The sequence below is a fragment of the Mustela lutreola genome, chromosome 1, assembly GCF_030435805.1.
Source record: "Mustela lutreola isolate mMusLut2 chromosome 1, mMusLut2.pri, whole genome shotgun sequence".
NCBI lineage: Eukaryota > Metazoa > Chordata > Mammalia > Carnivora > Mustelidae > Mustela > Mustela lutreola.
The window spans coordinates 153911256-153932249 of record NC_081290.1 but is presented as its reverse complement, the minus strand read 5'-3'; the positions used below and the strand labels follow the sequence as shown (position 1 = coordinate 153932249).

The 20994-nt window shown below is 36.3% G+C and overlaps 1 protein-coding gene and 1 long non-coding RNA gene across 2 annotated transcripts in view; both read left to right on the top strand.

Moving 5' to 3' along the window:
- The window catches only part of XKR6 (XK related 6), a 299975-nt gene that overhangs the window by 78709 nt on the left and 200272 nt on the right, over positions 1-20994 (top strand). The gene's annotated exons all lie outside the window — the stretch shown is intronic.
- Positions 5367-17814, top strand: LOC131833671 (uncharacterized). The gene is made up of 4 exons (XR_009354567.1): positions 5367-8750; positions 10923-11035; positions 11469-11526; positions 13011-17814. It is a non-coding gene; the product is annotated as an uncharacterized LOC131833671 (long non-coding RNA).

Below are 20994 nucleotides of genomic sequence, written 5' to 3'. Positions count from 1 at the left end.
GGGAGCCGCTTCCTCCTCTCTCTCTGCCTGCCTCTCTGCCTACTTGTGATTTCTGTCTGTCAAATAAATAAATAAAATCTTAAAAAAAAAAAAAAAAAGAAAATGTAAAGTATAGAGGATACAGCTCTTGTGATGTTCAGGGATCTCCTCAAACTCTTGCGTATTTTAAGTGTTTGATCAGCATATGTATCAGCCAGTAAGTATTTCTGTTCTTAGGTCCAGTTTGGGGTTGGTGATGGTATTGAAGAAACTTCATCAGTCTTTGCCTTTTAGCAGATAGCCTTCATGCATTTTGTCTATGTTAGTTGATTGTCCAGTAGGAAGTAGAAAAGCAGATTAGAGTATTTGTTAAAATAGAATTTTCTCATTTAAAAAAACTTCATAATGACTAGGATTTTTTTCCAGTTTAGCTTTATAACGGAAGCTTAGGTTCTGCAATCAGAAAGTTGTTGGCAACTGAAAACAAATTGTCAAGAAAAATACTGTAAATATTTTTATTTGTGTGTGGGACATATACTTTTATCATTTAAATTTTAGAGTGTTCATGAACTTGTTTATTTTATTACTAAATAATGCGTATAATTGGGTGTTTATTTTTCCTGCCTTACTCTTTCTCTGGGAAGCTGACATCGTCATCATTAAAACTTTTCAAGATTATGCCAAGAGGCCCTTTATTCGAGGGAACTTGGGAGTAGATTACTTGCTGCCTTATGGGGTGTTTCCAGAAAATTTTCCAAAAAATGTTACTTTAATTTTGAGTTCCTTACTGATAATTCTGTTATGCCATTTTTGTTATTTGGAAGTAGTTTGTGTTTTTCTGACTTTGATAAGAATGATAACAAACCTGTTATTTAATAAGTATATAGCTGGTGTTCGTCGATGCTCTGTGTTAGATAATAGCTATTTTAAGATTAGGTTTTCTTTGGGAGCCACAAGTATCATTCCATTGTATTGGTATTTTCATTTGGGTCTTTTAATTCCTGTACTGTTAATATTTTTAGCATTTACTGAGCTACATATCTAATACTGTATAATATAGTCTGCTTAAACCAATCTGATTAGAAGAAACATTTATTCGGAAATATGGGAAAAATAGTGATAGATTTTTAAGGATCTTGAATGCTTGCCAACAGATTAGGACTCCCACTAGTCAATTGTATTTGAAAGGATTATGTAAGACAGTATATATGAAAGTGCTTTGTAAACTCAAAGTTTTTGTCACATGCCAGTTGGTTTATCATCCTTGCACACTGTTGGTGGGAATGTGGATTAGTACAGCTGTGCTATGGAAAACGGTGTGGTGGTTCCTCAAAAACTGAAACATAAAATTACCATATGATCCAATAGTTCTGCTTCTGGGTATATACTCAGAAGAATTGAAAGCGTATTTATACACTCATGTTCATAGCAGTGTTATTCACAATAGTCATAAAATGGAAGAAAGCCAAGAGTTCATTGACAGATAAAATGTGGCCCGTACATACAAATGAGTATTCTTCAGCCCTAAAAAGGAAGGATGGATTAAAAAGCAAACACATGACCCTGGAGGACATTATGCTAAGTGAAGGAAACTAGGCACAAAAGGACACAGACTGTCTTATTCCACTGGTGTGAGGGTCCTAGAGTAGTCATGCTCACAGAGACAGAACAGAGAAAGTGGCTCCTGGGTCAGGTGGGGAGGGACGCAGAATTTCGGTTTGCAAGATGCAGAGGATTCTGGAGATGGGTGGCAGTGGCACAATGGCATGGATATACTTGATACCACCACACTGTACACTGTAAACGTGGTTAAGATGGCTTAAAAGAAAAACTTAATTGTAAATTGTACCTCCAGAAAAAAAGGGAAACGTACCCTCTCTAGTTGGGAAGTGAGGAGTGAGTAGAGCTATCAGTTGAACAGAAAAGGCAGGATGTTGATAGTTGGGCTGTTAAAACTGAGGTGAGGGTTCATTGCACTAGCTTATTTACTTTTGTATACCTTGGAAGTTTTCCATAGTAAACACATTTTTAAATGATTATTTGTCATTCAGTTTGAAGACTAAAATTATTCCACCAAGAGCTTCTAGTGGCTGCTATAACCCTTCATCACTAATGAGCATTTGCAGTGGAGAGAGCGGGACATGGCTAGTGAGGAACAGACCAAATAGTGAAGCTTTCTGACAGGAAGGATAATGTTGTTTTTCACAGATAATGTTGTTTTCACAAAGAAAGGGGTGGAACTTGAGAGGGTAAGAGATCATGTAGGCAGTTCAAGTCTGTGAGTCCCTCTTATTGCCTGCCTTTTATAGCTCAGTTACTGACTGAGACCAGGAAAACACTAACAGTTTTTACTGTGCATTGGTATTCTTAATTGCTATGTCCTTCTCATGAGTCCAGATAGGCTGTACTTGTTGCCTGTATGGTCAGGAACTACCCAAACATGACACAGTTATTCAACACCTGTCAAGTTAATATTAAAAATATCATGGTCTCTACTTCATGGAGCATGAATTTGTTGTAGACATTTTTACATTAAGATAGCGTGATTTATTTTCAATGCTGGCACGATTTTCTATTTCTGTTTCAGTTCCAAACACGGACACTTTTTTCTGTCATGTTCAGTATGTGCCACCCAGTTATTAGAGCTTTCAATTGTTAGTCTGATCATCTCTTCTAGACAACAGAGTCCTATTAGCAGGACTGAGGCATCAAAGGCCTATAAACATCCTAATCTACTGTTACAAAAACTAGACATCAGAAAGCAGAAACATTCTGAAGTCTATACACATTAAATTTCAAGATGTACAAAATCTAATCTTTAAGCCATTTTAAAACAAAGTATGAAGCAGATGAGAATTTTTTCAATCAGTAACATTTTTAAAGTTTCTAGAGTTCTTACTCCTAGAGTTTTAAAGACACATAAAGTAGGGTATTTAATATAAGAATAATGAAAGTATGTTTTTATTTGCCTTGTATAGAAAATATCTAATTCAGCTTAATTATATGATGGCCTGATTTGGGACCACAACTCAGATCATTCTGTAGACATAAAAAAGATCTGCAGAGACCTGAAATATCAATAGCTCATGTCGGGGGGAAAATATATATATATATATATATTTTTTTTTTAAATAAATCTTACATTTGTTTCTAAGTCTGTACCAGTGTTTCTGTGAAATATGGGTAGAACTATTAAATGTTGAACCCAGAAAATTTGACATCTTGCCCTACCTACCAGAATAAGGTGAAAATAGTTGGTACTTACCTTTATTTAATAGAACATAAGTATGATAAATTACTGCTAAAATCTATAAGTGTGGCGGCCATTGACTTTTAGCATTTGCTAAAATTATCAAAAATGTTAAATAGCATATTTAACAGTTTCAAAATGAATAGTCTATGTAATAACATGCAAGATTTGATGGCTAGTGTAATATGAGATGTCATTGACTTATATTCTTTGTAACAGAGTAGTCATACTTTTCAATGGAATGTACATATTACCTGGATGTCAGCTGTCTAGTTTTTATAATTCTAGTATGGAAGAACTAGACCACTACCATGTACCCTGTGCTAAGTGCAGAGAACAGCAGTGTCATCTAAGCATTGTATCTGTGGACTGATCAAATTGCAGTTGGGCATTTGTTTAAAGAAAATTCTGGAGTTCATAAGTATTTCATCACTACAGGAGAAAATAAGGCAAGTCTGTAAGTTAAATTGAAGCCATTTCAAATTATACTTCTAATAGAGAATATTAAATACGATTACATTCTTACACTGTTGTGATTAACTTTTCATCAATCTGTTTTCTTCAAGACTGATTTGTCTGTGTGCAGGTTTTGAACACCTACTGTGTATAAAACGTTAGGCTGAATACTGAGAGAAGTAGAAGTTAGAAGAATCAGTGACAACTTGTGTTTTCAAGCTTAGGCTAGAAGCCATTTCAGAAGCTGAATACAGGCCTTCCTTGTTTTACCATGCTTTTACTTTATTGTACCTCTCAGATATTGCTCTTTTTTTTCTTTTTTTTTTTCCTTCCTTCCTTCCTTCCTTTTTCTTTTTCTTTCTTTTCTTCCTTTCATTCTTTCTTTCTTCCTTTCTTACTAATGGTAGTTTTGTGGCAGCCCGGCATCAAGCAAGCCTTTGGGTGCCTTTTTTCCAACAGCATTTGCTCACTTTGTGTTTCTGTGTCACATTTTTGGTAATTCTTATTTTAAACTTTTTCACTGTTATATTTATTATGATGATTGGTGGTCAGCAGATATGACTTCCTGAAAGCTCAAATGATGGTTAGAATTTTTTTTAGCAATAAAGTGTTTTTAAATAAGGTACATTGTACATTGCCTTTTTAGACATAATGCTAACATACACTTAATAGACTATAGAATAGAGTAAACATAACTTTTATACACCTGGAAACAAACAAACAAAAAAATCATTTGACTTGCTTTATTGCACTAGTTTGAAACCAAACCCGCAGTATGTCTGGGGTATAACTATGGTTACTTGCTGAGAATGGAGAAGATTCTGTATGTTAAAAGTGTATGGCTGGCTGTTTAGAGAATAGTAGGAATAGAAATCATGCTGCAAAGAGTGCTAAATGTGGTCCCCACTGCACTTTGGTTAAAGCCCTAAATCCTCAGTGTGCTGTTTGAGACTGGTTGATCTGGCTCATACTTCTTGCTTGTCTTCCATGTTCTCTGCCCACATTCCCTTCTCCAGATCACTGTATTCACCATATGCTTTCCTGTCCAAGGACTTCAACATAACCAGTTCCCTCTATTTGTAATGCTACTTCTCTTATTCTTTGCTTGGCCAATTCCTGTGCAACCTTTAGATATCAGCTTACAGGCCACCTCCTCCAGGAGACCCCACCAGGGCTGCCTTATAAGACCACACACAAGTTGCATATCCCAGAACACCCAGCCCAGGAAGAGAAGAGCACCTGTTGATATTGTGCAGAGTGGCATTCCAATTCAAATTAAGTCCCCTGTTGATGCTCTGTCATAGCCTCGTGTTATTCCTTCATGACAACATCTTGAACCTCTAGATACCTGATTATCTGTGTAATCAAACTATAAGCTCCCTAAGGGGGAGGCGCCATACAGATTGTATCCCTAGACCCTGGCACTTAGTCACTTTTCAGAAAATATTTTTAAATGAATGAACCAACTCTAGATCACTCTTCAAATTTGGCAATGTAGCACTAAAGAAAAAGAAGGGGGATATTAGCTGAAATGAGTCATGTATTCAAGGAAATGGATTGTGGATTGGTCTAGGATCTGGAAATCTGAATGTCTATAGGCAAAAGGAAAGAAGCTATTTCAGGTACAAAACAAACTAAGGGTTGTGGGGGTGGGTGATGGGGGGGTTGTGGCGTGGGGCTATGGACATTGGGGAGGGTATGTGCTATGGTGAATGCTGTGAAGTGTATAAACCTGGCATTTCACAGACCTGTACCCCTGGGGCTAATAATACATTATATGTTAATTAAAAAAAAATTAAAAGAAGCTATTTCAGGTGAAACTGAAGATATAAATGGATTAAGGCTCCACAAGAGTGGATTATGTGATTACCAAAAAAAAAAGGTCAACATTAAAAAGAAGATCCCTGTTTACCCTTAGATAGGAGAGATAAACTGTTTAAAAATAAGAATCTATTAGTGAGAGCTCAAGTAAAATTCGATAATATGAATTAATCTACTCATAAATGCCACAACACTTTCGATTATAGTGACTTCATAGCTAAAGAAAAATGCTGATGGAAACTGTTTGGGGCACCTGGGTGGCTCAGTAGTTTAAGTGTCCGACTCTTGATTTTGGCTCAGGTCATGCTCTCAAGGATCATGAAATCAAGCCCTGCATCAGGCTTCATGCTGGCCATGGAGCCTGCTTAATTTATTCTCTCTCTCTCTCTCTCTCTCTCCCCCTGCGCGGGAAAAAAAATGTTTAAAATCTCCCAGTAACTTCATGATTCACAATCAAACATTGTCAGAGTTAGATCTGCATGTTCCTTTTGGAGGTAGAGGATTCCTGCAAGTGCCAAAAGCTGGTCATGCCTGGGTAATTATGACTTACCCTGCTGAAAAACTAACTATCTCTGGTTAGTGCTGATTTGGGGTAAATGGGAGAGTAATTGCAGGGTTAAGACCATTTTTTAAATGGGCAAATACTGTATTTTTAGCACATTTTGCTTTGCTCTCCACCTGAGAAACTCTTTTCTTTAGTGACATTTTACTGGAATCTTGACCAGTTTCATGTATTCTGTCTGTAAAGTAGATGTCACATAAAACAACAAGCTTGTCATTGTGAAGGATTTGGATTTGGAATCTGAGATCACTGCAGAAGTAAGTAACAGCACAGTGTTACTAGATTGGCACTCTCTGTAGGACCGAAGGTAGGGTAAATAATCGGTGTCTAACTTGCAGCACACAGTGGGGGGCTATTGGATAGCCCATTAAGTCCATGAAGGTAAATTCAGAACTTGTAACCTGCCCCTCATGTATAGGATTAGGAGTGAAAGTGTCCTGTGTAGGCCACAGTGTGGTGTGTAGATTAAAGAATGGTTAGAAGAAGCAAGTGGTGGCCAAGTTTGAGAAGCACAGTCCCCCAAGTGTATTGACAGTTAATTTCAGGGGTGAAAGCTGAGTGAATGTCTCTGTGGTCTTGGCCCCAAACGAGTCCTCACACTCACCAGGTGGCTGGTGAGATCTGACTCTAGAATGTAAATCTCTTTCCATTTTGAGAAATCAATGCATAAAGTTTAAAATGCTGAAATAGCAAAGCATCCTTGAAAAACATTTTAGTTGTAGAATAATTACTTGTGTTACAAAAATTACATACTATAGAAGTTATAAAGTGGGAAGTAAAAAGTCCTTCCTCCCCGGTTCTCATGTTTTAACAGTTGCTTGGGTAGCTTTTCACAGATTTCATTTCTTCCTTTCTTCTTTCTTTCTTTTTTTAAAGATTTATTTGAGGGAGGGAGAGAGAGAAAGAGAGTGTGTATGTGTATGCTGGTTGGGGGGGGCAGAGAGGGAAAGAGAGAGAGAATCCTTAAGCAGACTCTCTGGGGAATGTGGAGCCCGACACCGGGCTCCATCCCAGGACCCTGAGATCATGACCTGAGCTGAAATAAAGAGTGGGCCGGTTGGCTGTTTAACCAACTGAGCTTCCCAGGCACCCCTCATTTCTTCCTTCCACGCCCCTCATTTCTTCCTTTCTTTCTCACCTGTCTTGGCATTCCTTTAAAAAAAAAAAAAAAAAGCCTATTTTTGAAAAAAAATACTGTTTTGGAAAGAATGACATATGTCTATTCAAACATGTCATTTATGCATTTAATAGTATATCTAGGACACCTTTCTATAGTTGCATGAGATATAATATCTTCTTGAGCCAGCTTCCTTTTGGACTTGAGGACACTGGACAGACATTGCAATTGTTTTCCAGATTTTTTTCTTTCATTTTTTTGTAAATGAATAATCTATCTATACAGATACTTTTATTCACCTGTGAAAAGCAATCTGAAGGATCTAGCCCTAGAAGTCAAATTTCTGGGTCAAAGCATGTGGGTTTTTAAATTTAGTAGATACTGTCATTCTTCAAAACTTTAATACCAGTTTATACCTCTCCCAGTGGTATATTTGAGTGCCCTATTTCCCACTTGAATTTAATCATTACCCATTGTTAGCATCTCATTTTGATTTGCATTTCGTACATTTTGAACGAGTTTAAAGATACTTTTATATATTTTCAAGTTATTTTTACTTCCCAGTGAATTGTCTGTAATCATCACCCGTTTTCCAGTGGCTATCTTTTTCTTAGCAGTTTATAAAAATTCTGTGCATATTAAATTTTTACTGCAGATATTTTCCCCAGCTTATGTTTATTTTTTGCTTATACTTGTTTTTTTGTTTGATTTGGTTTTTGCTTTTCTAAAAAACAATTGTAGTTTTGTTTTGTTTGGGTTGTTTGTTTTTTGGCTACTAGGTTTTATGTCATGATTGAAGGCCTTCCTATACTTAAAAATTAATTTAAAAATTTTATTCATATTTTCTTTAAGTAATTTTATAGTTTCATATTTAAACTTTAAATGTGGTATATCTGGAATTTGTTTTGGCTTAACGAATGAACGTAGAGAGCCAGCCTTAAGTTTTCCAAATGGCTAGCTGTAGTCTAAACACCACTTTTTGAGCATTCTCTTCTTCCCATAGATTCCTCAAATTTGAGATTTGAGGTTTTCTGACTGATAAATATTTTGTGTTTACAGTACCATTTAGGTAAAACAGTATGGAATTATATTGGAAAAATTGTGCATGTAATATTTATTATAGAATTTCCATGTAAATTAATGCTGCTCCTACAGCTAAACACTACAAGGAAGAAACAGCTATGATCAGAGGAAAAAAAGCATGCATACGGTTTTTGCTTAGATTAGAAGATGAGATGTGTATGTGTCAGAAGGGAGATCTTAGAATGTGTAAAGTACTAGAATCAAAAAGTAAACTTCTAAGAAGAGACCATAATAATCAGGTTGCAGGTTCACTCCTGGTATATCATGTAACCCTTTTTGTTAAAAAACAAAAACAGTCTAAACTAAGGAAATTATTTGAATCAGAATGTATTTCACATTGGATATTCTTAAAATAATAGACATTTTTATAGAAATTCGGTTCTGTGATTTGTTGACAGTTGTAACTAACTTACTGGAATTCATTGATCTTATTAAAGGAGAGACCACTATGACATTCCTGATGTGACAAGTGGAGTTTTATGGTTAGTATAAATTAAGACTGAGTATAAGGGTACTTTTCTTAGTAAGCCATAGCACATGTCTTCTGAGTATTAAATGTCATTACTTTATCATTAAAGTCCTTGATCAGAGTGGGAGTAGTGAAGGTTGTGAAAAGGAGAGTGGCACGGTGTTTGTTGTTGCATTTCTCCCACCCGGGTCCATTGGTTCAGGGAAGTGATAGGACTGAAACTTGTAAAACAAAACAGACTATGATTGAAGCAAAAGGAAAGGAGATAAAAGTTACTAAAGGAAAGATCCAAATTTTGGAGAGGCAGATGAAATCTCTTGTTACTTTCCATTTTTGCCAAAGAATGGGAGCAAACATGAGTTGAGAGGAGTTGTAGACCAAAGGATAGGTTCTTTGTGTTGCTGTGGGACACATTTGGGATTTACAGATAAGTCAATGTTCGAGGCACTGTGTAGAAAAAGTATATCTATCAATTAGTTGTGTTTTCTCTGAAATTTATTGAAACTGAAAGAAGCAGGGACCTATGACATGTACAGTAAAGGAAGGAGGAGTGACTGCTTATAAGTAAGAACAGCGTCCAGTTTTCCTTGATTAAAATTTGAATATACTAGAATATAAAACTATTAGAATCATTTTTATGAGCCTCAGTGGGAAATGAAATTCCAAAAGCTTATTGATTTTAAAGTATTTTCACTTGATGCAAACCATAACCTTAAACCTAGGTAAAACTCAAAACAATTCTTTTCTTTATTCTAAATATTTAAGTGTAAATTACAAGTTATTACTTTAAAGAATGGCTCTAAAACCTATAAACTTCAGAGTCAGACCATTTAATTCTGTTACATTTGTCTAGATATTAAACGTAATTGGACTTCACATGAAAAATTACAGAAGATAAGCGATCTCAGGAAATGTGTTTACTACTGTCAATTTAAGGTGAAATCGAGCTTAAATTGATTCATTTTGATGTTTTTTGGTAATGTACTATGTTCCCACAAAATTAAAGCCTTTCATTGGTATACATAGAACCAGCAGAGAAAGGCAAAGCGTTAAACAGTAATGTTGTTGGTATAGACTCTAGTGATAATTTAGTAATATTATATAATGGAAGTATATGAATGGTGTAAAAAAAAAGCTCATAGGCTATTTGTCTTTATTACACTATAGTTAGGGCCGATTCTTGAGTGTAACTTGGGCAGCAAGCAGAATTTCTGAATTTTAAATTACAGCTTCTGTTGAATGAAGGACTCTTACATTAAGTGATTTTTGAAGGTGCTTGGCTGATTTAACCTTGCGAAATAGTGTGAGACATTTATATTTGGGATTGAAACCACCAGTGCTCTCCAAATGGAGGAGAATTAATTTTCAGGATTAATGAGGATTTTGGAAATATAAGCTTCACACTACAGAGACCAAATAATGGCTGGACATCATTTGCAGCGTAAGATTTAGGCTTCTCAGTGGATTTTGTTTAAATCCTGCAGTCTTATTCTCTTGTCATATAATATATACTGCCCTCCTCCCTCTCATGGAAACATAGCAATCCTTGTTTTCTGTCTTCTTAACATGATAGCCCAGACTTGAGACAAATAGAAAACGAGTCTACCACTTGTTGAGGTCCAGAACCCTGTTCTTCTCTTCAGCATTTGGCTTCCAGCGCTTAGAAACATTCAGTACTTGTGGAATGAGTGAATGTCTCATTTTGATTGTAGAAACAAGTTACTTTTCATGTACTACCAGCATGGCTGTTAGAATTCAGAGTTTCCAGAAACATATATTTCTAGGGCTAGCCCATTGTTCTGGTTCAGGGCGACACTTCCTTTGCTTGTCTTCGTTTATTTGCATAAAGAGAGCTAAGTTGCTGTCTAGTGTCATTAGCTTCATTAATGATATCTTTATATTTAACATCATAAAAAAAAGAACATTTCAGAACCTCAGGAGATGGATAAAATCCTAGTGTGGCTCTGTAGAACCACCTTGGTATTAAATTATCATTGTCACTATTACTCCCGGCAGCTGGTGGGCTAAGAATCATTCTAATTAGGATTGTGATGCTCTGGATGGAAATGTGTACCTTTCATTTTTCTGTGATAAAAATGGCTTCTGATATTTTATATATTTTAGTGTCATGTTAGAGATTTCATTCCATGATCATTTGTTCATTCACATGTATTTTTATTTTTAGCTCTAAGCGAAAGACATGAGGCCTAAGACTGAGATGAGGTTGTTTTGAGGCCATCTGATTTCTGACTAGAAGGTGTGCGATCGCCTCGTCCTGAAACCACTTCAAACAGAATGGTAATGGCAAAACCTAAGAGAAAGAGAGGCCTTCATGTTTTTCCATGTCTGTTCTCTTATCCCATTCCTTCCTCTTTAAGAAAAAAAAATCTGAAGTTGTGAACAAAAAGTATTTAAAAACATGCTGATATAGTCTAACTAAACTGGTTCAAATGTAAAGAGTTGTGTAAATCGACATACTAATTAAGCCTTTTAGAGTTGTTTAAACTTCTTAGTGAGATGTTTAACTAGTGACAGAATATTTATGTGGAAACACCTAAGCCATTAGGAATTTGCAGATTGAAATAATTGACTTCCTTTGAAAACGAATAGGGTTTGCTCTTAAAAGGGACTGAATACCAAGCTTTTCAGACTAGAAAGTAAGGGTTCTGTGCTTTTGCTGTCATAAAAAATTTTTATGTCTTATGGATGCTTTTTTGTTTTTCTTTTTAAGATGTAAAGTTCTATGAAGAATGTTAGTAGTGTCGTTAACTCTGCTTTAATTATCGCAGGTAACTTAGTTCAAAATCTGTTTTACAATTGAGGAGAAGAGCACTGTTTGTCTTTATTACAGTAAAACTTTCTTTGGGAGCGTGCTTCCGTTTATTAAGTTTATTCCAGTGGACCATGTCCTGTTAAAATAATGATATAACAGGGCTTAGAAAGGCAGTTACTAGGCTTAATTCCCCCTGGGAATAGAAGTCCAATAGGTTCTTTGCTCAAGTTCAGGTTTTATACTGAGCCATCTTTTCAGAGTAAGTGGTTATTTGATCTTTCTTATACTACATGTAACAGTGTTCATAGCAAAAATAGTATCACAGTTTACTTATATTTAGCCTAAATTACACATTTGTTTAATTGATGGCATGCCAAGAAAATGAAATTGTCATCCCAACCAGAGGATGAGACGGAGGGCAGAGTCTACAGAATATTTTTTAAAAGTCACACTTATTTTCCTGTTTTCCTCCAGGGGCACTCAGTTGTTGCTCTAGTTCTGCATTCCCTTATTTCTCTACAAATAGTATTTTCTCCAATGTCAAGAGTGACTTACATTTTTAAAATGTATTTTGTTTGTATACATGGCTTTCTGTGATGATAGACTTATTCATATGCCATGTAAATCCAGGCACTAGATTGACTGGAGTGTAATGATTTTATATCTGTGATCTCAGTTTATACTTAAATAAGTCAGTCTGGCTATGTTCTAGGTGAAATAGTACACAACAGATCATTTCTTTGTTTCCCATATCTGCTCATGTGTTGTTTTATTCTTCTGATATGTGAACTTTGAACTCTTGCTTTTCTATGGAAAAATTAAATAGGCTAATCTATAAAGCATCATTTTTAAGCCTATGGTAGAAGAATTGTTCATATAGTTCACTTTTGTGTATTAATGATTTAATGAGAAACAGGTACTGATTTTTATTTTTTGAAATTTTCCTTTCTTATGTTTACCAAATAATTTTTTTTTTCCAAATAAAGCCTATCTAAATTGACCCTTTTTGAGGTTAGAAGAACTTTGAAGGTTATCTTTTCTATTTCATGTGCTGAAAGTTAATGGGATAGAAGTACAAAGACTTTAACCACTATTAATTGGCTAAAAATGTGGTTTCTGAAGGCATGTGTTATATAAGAGTGAAGTCATTAATTTTATTTATGCATCTGAATGTCTGTCACCATAATGATAGCTTTTAGAAAGAAAATCTAGAACTAATGCCACTTCAAAGCCTGAAATTGTAAATGTGAAGATATTTAGAGCCAGTAAATATTAAATAGGTGATATGTATGAGTATAGTTTAATATTTTTTAATAAGTAAACTTCCTTGTTTCTAAGCAAAACTTTAATGTTAGACTTAAGAGCTTATAACTGTAAGATGAGAAAGAAACATTAGCTTAAAAATGTTGTTTTGAAAGTTATAAAAGTAAATATTGACCTTTTCTTAAAAAGTTTTTTCCTTTTGACATTGTTTAATTTTTTTTCCTTTTTGTTTTTTAGGTTTGCAATTTTTTTTGGTGATGGCATGTTCAGAATCTTGGATCCCTAAGTTGAATATGTTGGAAATATTTAGGAACTCTGGAAATTATTGTTTTATGTATATAATGACTTACTAGGTGAATCAGTAGATTTAATAAAAAAGAATATAAAAAAGAATAGGTATTCTAATTTTGTGTTTCTAAGTTGACATTCATGCCTCAGATTCTCATCTTTCAGTATTAGTGTCATTCCCTGGAGACAGTTACATTTTGAATATTTGGGGGTTTTTATGGACCCCATGTTTTCCCAGTTTATGTAATCCGCCCATGCTGATTTGGTCAGCTCCTTTTCCTTTCTATCTACCTTGCCATGTAGCTTACTTAGATCAGAGGTAATTATTGATCAGGAAGCGATCAAGTGACAATCCTAGAGGTAGTAATTACAGAATTTCAGCCTGGAAATGACCTCGGAATAGTTTGTTATACCCAAATACACTTGTGACCAGATGCTGCTGATTTCCAAATTGGATATTATTATGTAGGACAGAAGTGCTAATGGAGAGGAGAAAGGCTTTTCTGTTTCCCCTCCTCCCTCTCTTGCTGTTGTTGGGTGCCTAAATTAGTGGAAAGTAAGATGGCTAAGAGATAGACAGTATAAATGGAAAGGAGAAAAAACAAAACTTGCATCTCCAAGAAGGAATATTTCCCCTTAAAAATTTGAAAGTTAGCTCTATTCCAAGTACCTGAACACACTATTTTAAAACCATAGGCTCACTTTCATGTAGACCCAGAATGTGAACTAGCGTATGCTTGCCCAGAGGATAGCTGGAGAACTTGTTATTTGATAGGAGAGTCAGATAGTCCTTAGGTGAGTCTGTTGTTGACTGCTCAGATGAAGAGATTTGAAGAACATCATGGAGCAGTTATTTTCATAGTCAAATACAACAGCCTCCCTATCCCTTTGACCAAAACCGGGGAAGGCTTGCTTTTTAAGAATGTGTTTAGAACAGCTTGAAAAAGGATCATAGGGAAAGGCTGAAGAGAATTCACGAAGCTATAGAGACTGAGTGGTAGCAAGTTTTATCATTGGTAGATTATCCAAAAATGTGGAAGTTTTTGTATGATCAGAGTTTTCATACTGTTTCTATTAGAAGGCTTCTAGAAGCTAAATAAGATACACTGTAGCACCCTCCACCCCTTTGCTTTGCTTTAAGATTTGACTGATATATATATAATAGATGGCACAATGAAAACATTAGATTTTTAAAAATCGAGTTACATTTTAATTTAAATGTGTATTGCCTATTTGCTACTTTCCCATTACAGCTAGCTTTTAAAATACTCTCCTTCTGTGATACTTTTGTCAATAGAGGTGTTTCCTCTTAGCCAATTCTAGCCACAGTATTGACTAGGCCTCTGCATTTGATATACCCAGAAGGAATTAGACAGGCAGGGAAAAACTTGGTCTCTACTGGAATGAATATTTTAAAAACCTTTTTAGATTCTGAACACTTGGAGTACAAAGGAAAGAGACCCAAGAAAGGGAAAAATGTAAGAGCCCAAGAAAAAAAAACGGTGGTGGGAGTGGGGAATAAACTCTCACACAGCTGACCTAAGTGCATTAAGGGAAGGAAGTGAAGTTCCTGGAGAAGAGGAGGCAGTATATGAAATCCTGGGACAGCAGGCATTCTGATATTCAGTTGAGCAGTTCATACTAGCAAGTGGTAGTATTTTAAGGCTAGTGACAGGTGATCTGGGGAAATATTAATGTACTTCCTAACAATGAGTTTGATTTTTATTTTAGTGGGTTATAAATGGGTATGCAGCTCAAAGATGAACATAATTCAAGATAAGTATCTTCAGTCTTAGAGAAAATATAATAAAAAATGGATCTTTTGTCCTATTGTATAACTTTAGAAAGTAATGTAGAATACGGAGCATAATAGAGAATTAATGGCATGAATATAATCAGTATTTGATGGTTGCTTTCTAGAAACTTCTAGGTAAAACCTGTTGTCCTTAGTTGTACTGTAACAGAATTTTAGTGGAGAAATGTATACCTTCTTGGGTCACTGTGCTCCACAGTCTGGCACATCATTGTGAAAGTTTGGAAATCTAATTCTGTTTACCCCTGGGGAGGAACATAGATCTTCCTAAGTTTGGGTACAGAAAGTACGTAGGGAACCACAGAGAAGGTGACCCTAGAACCTAGTGGTTCTTTGTATTTTGGTACTTTTCAACCCCCTTTTGAAAATCCAAAGGTAACTATGGATGCTTTCTCCAACAAGACTGCAATTTCTGAGGGTAGAGAGACTGCCCTTGATTGTCAGGTCAGGAAGAGGTCAGGAAGCCCTGATCTAAAAGATCATCTTCCTTTTTCTTCTGACCTTGCTCTCAGTTTATTGTCACTTTCAGTCAGGGGTTCTCTGTTGCCTTTGAAGGGAGCTTCAAATCTTGAAGGACACTCACTGCCTTACACATTGAACTGAAGTCACAAGTCCAGAGCTTTGTAATATAATGGAGTGAACATGGTCCGCAAAGAGCTGCCCCACAAGTACAGTGGTAAATATAGAGCCTGAGGCACAAAGGTGTGGCACAGCCTCCGAGCTGGTACCTGCTTCCTGCTGGTATGGGGCATTTATTCTATAGGAAGTTGAATATTAATGTTTTGTCTTTAAAATGAGCATATTTCTTTTAAGATCTCTAATTATTTTAAAGTTTTTCTACCCAAGTGTGACTTTCTCCTCATGTATTAGGATGTCACGTTAATGGTGTAAAATGTGCACTTCAAATTAACATAATAACTGGGAACTTGGGATTCTGTTACTTTTGTGACTCTGAAATTTATAACACGTTTTCAGGAAAAGCGTTGAGATTCCCAGATAATTCATTCTTAACTTCTTTCAAGTTCCTGAATGTATGATTGTTTCTGAACCTTATTAAGCCATTTATAAGATTAGACAAAACTGTCTTCCATTCATATTTTGACACAGAATGGATATATTTAATTTATCTTATTAGAAATGTGTTTTAACAGAAAATTCTATTTGAGTGGCTCTAATCTTCATTTTGGAATCTCAGATCCCCTGCTTGTTATGTTGTTCATTGGGACTCCTCCTGCAAAATACAGCTTCGCTGAGAAGATCAACCTTGAAAAATCAAGGAATCCGAAGAAATTAATTTGGGGACTGAGTAAAGAGATGGAAGAGCATCATCAGATTGACAACCCAGCACACTCTGGAAACATCTTAGACTGTGTTGCTTTTGTACATGAAACAATTTGACTGTGTAAAAACTGGACCTATATAGAGAGAAAACCACCTCATAAAATGTATCTTTAATATAAGAAAACACACCCTGGCCTCTAAGAACATTTCTGTCAGAACAGTCTGCTCTTGACTACTCACACTGTTGGAGGGAAGCTGGGTCACTGCACTTGACTCAAAGTTAAACATCATGTATTTTGGACTTGAAGGTGTTTATAAATTTCCTCGTGTCATACAGTGTTTGGGGCTTTTACAACATCTGTCTCCCATGTGCCCTTCATATCCCCTGAGAAAGGAGCCTTAGCTATCTGTGCCCTGATAATTGTTTTCTGTCCATCTTTTTTGGCACTGTTGGCTTAAATGTGAGGAAAACATGGAGTATCCAGGATTCCAACATCCCGTTAGATCTGTCTCACTTATCCCTTCCAGGTAATTGTGTTACATTTCCTTTTCAGCTCCTCTAAATATGGCCCAGTTTTAGCCCCTTGGTTAGGTCAAGGTAGCATTGAAACCATACCATTTCAGTCTTCTTTCTTCCCATTGTCCTGTTTCATTCTGGCTATGATGGGAGGTTGGCAGTTGCCTTACTGTAAGAGTCCACATGTGTCCTTTCATTTCCACCTCCCTTCCTGCATGTCCTGGTGTATAAATAAAACAGATCTAGACTTGGGGATCTGCCTATATAGATTCACAGCACTGTATTTAAAATACAGTCTTTTAGCTGCAATGTTAATGGTAGTCTCCTTTGTATCTCTGCCCTGTGCTGGGCCCTCTGCTGGGTAGGGCAGTCCCCTCTTTCTCTGCACCACCTGATTCTCTTGAGGCCAGGAGTAGACTTCATGGTGCCTTAGGCACAGGGAGAACCACAACTGACCTCTATGTAAGCTTGCTGGTTCCTGGGGTCATAATAATGGGGTAAAGAGATCCTTGTGCCCTCCACTGGACTCTAGTCAAAGCAGATAATGTGCAGAGAAAGTTCTCATATCCATTGGATGTTGAAAACAAGATTTGTCAAAAAATAGGCCAAATTTCAGGTTAACCATGAACCCACATTGACTATTCTGGTTTGTCTTACTTTAAAAAATAATAATAATAATAAGTACCCCTTAAAAGCATTATCAGATTACCATGATGTACAAAATGTGATATTACTCAAAAAAACTTTTACAAGTAAAATTTTTACAAGTAGCTTTCAGAAATGTGCAAATATGTTTTCTGTAAAAGGGTATATACTGTGTGTAATAATTTTCTGATTCTTGCTCTAATAAATATTAAACTTAAGTGGTCTCAGTATTTCAAACCTAATAGTTTGAAAGTATTTTTTGAGTAAAATTTTTAAGTATATAATATTTTTACTTTTCATGTAATGTGCAAGTATTCTTAGAATACTTGTTTTCCACATGTAAAACTACTGTGAACGGGATCTGTGTCTCTCAGTAAGTTTCTGAAGCTTTGGCTGTAATTACCACGTGCTTGGGATTGGGCTGGCTGGAAATGCATATTGAGTTTTTCTGTGTATGTAGCAAACTTTGTCCAAATAAAGTAGCTTTGTACCCTGAAGGAGCTTTTAGTAATTAAATTTTATTAAATATGGTCAAGTTAAAGGAGAAGAAATGAACAAAAGGATCTGTAAATAAGGGTCTGAATTAGTGGTTTGCAACCTTTTGCTATTAAAGATAACAGTGGTAGTGAGTCTGGGGGCAATGGGATAGGGGTGGGCTGTGTCATTTGAAGAGAAGAGAGAGACTCCCATCTGGCATCAGTAGTGATGGGGTGGGGGTGTGTGTGAGCTGTGCTTTGTGCACCTGAATCCAAGGTCAAGGAAGCTTGCTACTAGAAGTCTATCCCCACAGTTCCCGAATGACCAGTAGAAGCTGGGTGCCAAGCAGAGGCAAATTAGAAAAAAGAAAAACAAGGACAGGCTAGGGACTTCACAGGTATTTTTTTTTTCTCAGTTTAAAAAACTGTCCTTTTAAACGTTTATGTCATTCCCTCTACTGCTTACCCTTGGTAAAATAAAAAGCTTGCCATGTCAAATTAGTTCTCTAAAGATATTTTTAAAAAATTTATCGGCTTGTGAAATCAAAAGGCTGTGTGCTGCTGGTTCTTGGAAATGTGCAGGATTAACGTACTAAGGTCCCAGTTGTTTATCCTGCAATGCATAGTTCACAGGATACTATGTGCCAAAGAACCGTTTGGCAGGTTTAGATGATTACTTCAGCATTGCTGTATAGTGGGATTTACGGTCTTAAAGTGCCTAATTAAGGTAGCATTGAAGGGGTGCCTGGCTGTCTCAGTCGGTAGAGCAATGTGACTCTTGATCTTAGGGCCATGAGTTCAAGCCCCACACTGGGTGTTGAAATTAATTTAACAGAAAGTAGTAGTTAAAAGGACAGCTAGTATCATCCTGTTTCAACCAACAGTTGACCAAGAACCCATTCTGGAAATCTCTCATACAGATATTCAGTAGTTTTATGTGAAGATAAACTGAAACCTCAAATAATGCAAGGATCCACTACAACACAAACTCTAAGGAAATCATTTATACTACTTTGCAGATAATTTTTTCAACCTGCAAAATGTTAAAGGACCAGAAGCAATGCAATGGTTGTAACTTGTTTTATTTCTGCTTATCTCCAGTAACAAGTTTAAGATTGACTATATACCATTGTCTTGTATGACTGGACTATGTTTTTATATCTCATCCACTTAACAAGCTAGCTACTGTAGGAAGTGTTCCAGTATTGAGCTCCAGTGTTCATATATATATAATATATATTATATATATATATATATAATCAAGGAATAAGTTTTCAAGAAAGATACTGAGATTTCTTCCTTTGGCTTCTAAAGATATCCTTCCTAAAATGGGTGCTTGTAGGCAAGTTCAGAGGAAGTCCGTGGCCTCTAGTCATGGTTTCTAGTATTCCAAAGTACTTCCCTTTATGTTGGGGGTATTGCAAATTTCTTACCAAATTGTTCATTAGGGGAAGCTTACCATTAAGTGTTTTCCTTAGAGAATTTTTCTTAAGAGGAGACCCAACGTTAAATCATTATTTTTTTAGTTTTTAATTTTTTATTAACATATAATGTATTATTAGCCCCAGGGGTACAGGTCTGTGAATCGCCAGGTTTACACACTTCACAGCACTCACCATAGCATATACCTTCCCCAAAGTCCATAACCCAACCACCCTCTCCCTACTGCCCTCCCCCCAGCAACCCTCAGTTTGTTTTTCGAGATTAAGAGTCTCTTATGGTTTGTCTCCCTCCCAATCCCATCCTGTTTCATTTTTTCCTTCCCTACCCCCAAACACCCCACTTTGCCTCTCAACTTCCTCATATCAGGGAGATCATATGATAATTGTCTTTCTCTGATTGACTTACTCCGCTTAGCATAATACCCTCCAGTTCCATCCACCAACTTTGAATTATTAAACCCAAGGCCAAGATTAGTGAGGCAGACGCCTGCTTTCTGTATTCACTGGAACTTAAAAGCAAGAGTGAAATTACTAAATAAAATGAAATTAGTTTGAGGGATATTTTGGACTTCATTTGCCATGTGCTTCACATCCTTTCCCGCCTGTGGGAAACTAAGCAAGGGCATAGAAGTTTCTCAATTCTGGAGGGCATCACTTTGCATGAAAATTTTGGGTTAAATATTTTGAACATTCTCAATTACGCAGCAGAGAAAAGATTACAAATACTGATTGAAATCATTTCACCTAAAATATGACATGACCAAAAATTAGAGGTTTGCCATTATGTATTTGGAAGAAAAAAACACAACTTACTTACCGTGGATCTTTGGTGACAGTTAAGGAAATTTAGTTTCTCTCTCTCACCGATATTTCAGTCTTGCTCCAAACCAAGTTACATTTTTAGTCAAATCATACCTCAGAACTTTTCCATTAGGAATTAGGGGATTTTCTTTAGCTCCTGAGTGGCTGTCAGTGACATTTCCAAGACCGCTCTTGACCTAAGAAAACCTCATCACAGAATGAGTTATGCAATTTTAAAAGCCCCGTGTGTGGGATTTTCTGAAAAATACTAAAATATTAAAATCTCTATAAGATAGTTTTCCACTATCAGAAATGAGGAATTATGCTTAAGTACCAGGCCAAGTGAAGGCAAATGTGTAGTTCACAGATCGTTCTGTCTATGCCTCCGGCTGTTCTTGTTGGGTCTGATTCAGCATACTTCCCGTGTGGGGGCTGAGTGACACAATGTCTGAGTACTGGAGCATCTTGATGATTTTAGGAAGTCAAGCAGGTGTTGGAAGCCTTGCTTTTCACATCTACCAGCATAAGCAATTCCGCTTTGCTTGCTTTTTATGTAACATCTTTCTAAGAAGTCACTGTAGCAAACCGTAGTTTCTCCCTTTCTTTACATAATAACTTATGGATTTTTATCTGTTTAAGAAGTTAGATTCATTCTATAGCTGCCATTTCCTTTGGGGGGGGGGGGGGTTGAGGGGAAATGCCAGCAGCAGCTGACCTAGAATTCCATCTTGCACTCACTATTATGTAAGACTTAAATTCTTGATTAAAAAAAAAAAAATGGTCCAAGTGAAGGAAAAGAGTGTAAAATTCTTTCCTCTCCCCTTTCCATCACTAGTCTCCTGCCCTTCAGGTCCTCTGGCCCCTTCAGGTAGTGAAGCTGATGACCGCCTGAAAGGTTTGAAAGTCAGCGCAAGAGTCAGAAAAAGGGGATAGCAGGGAAGTGGTGTCGGAACAAGGT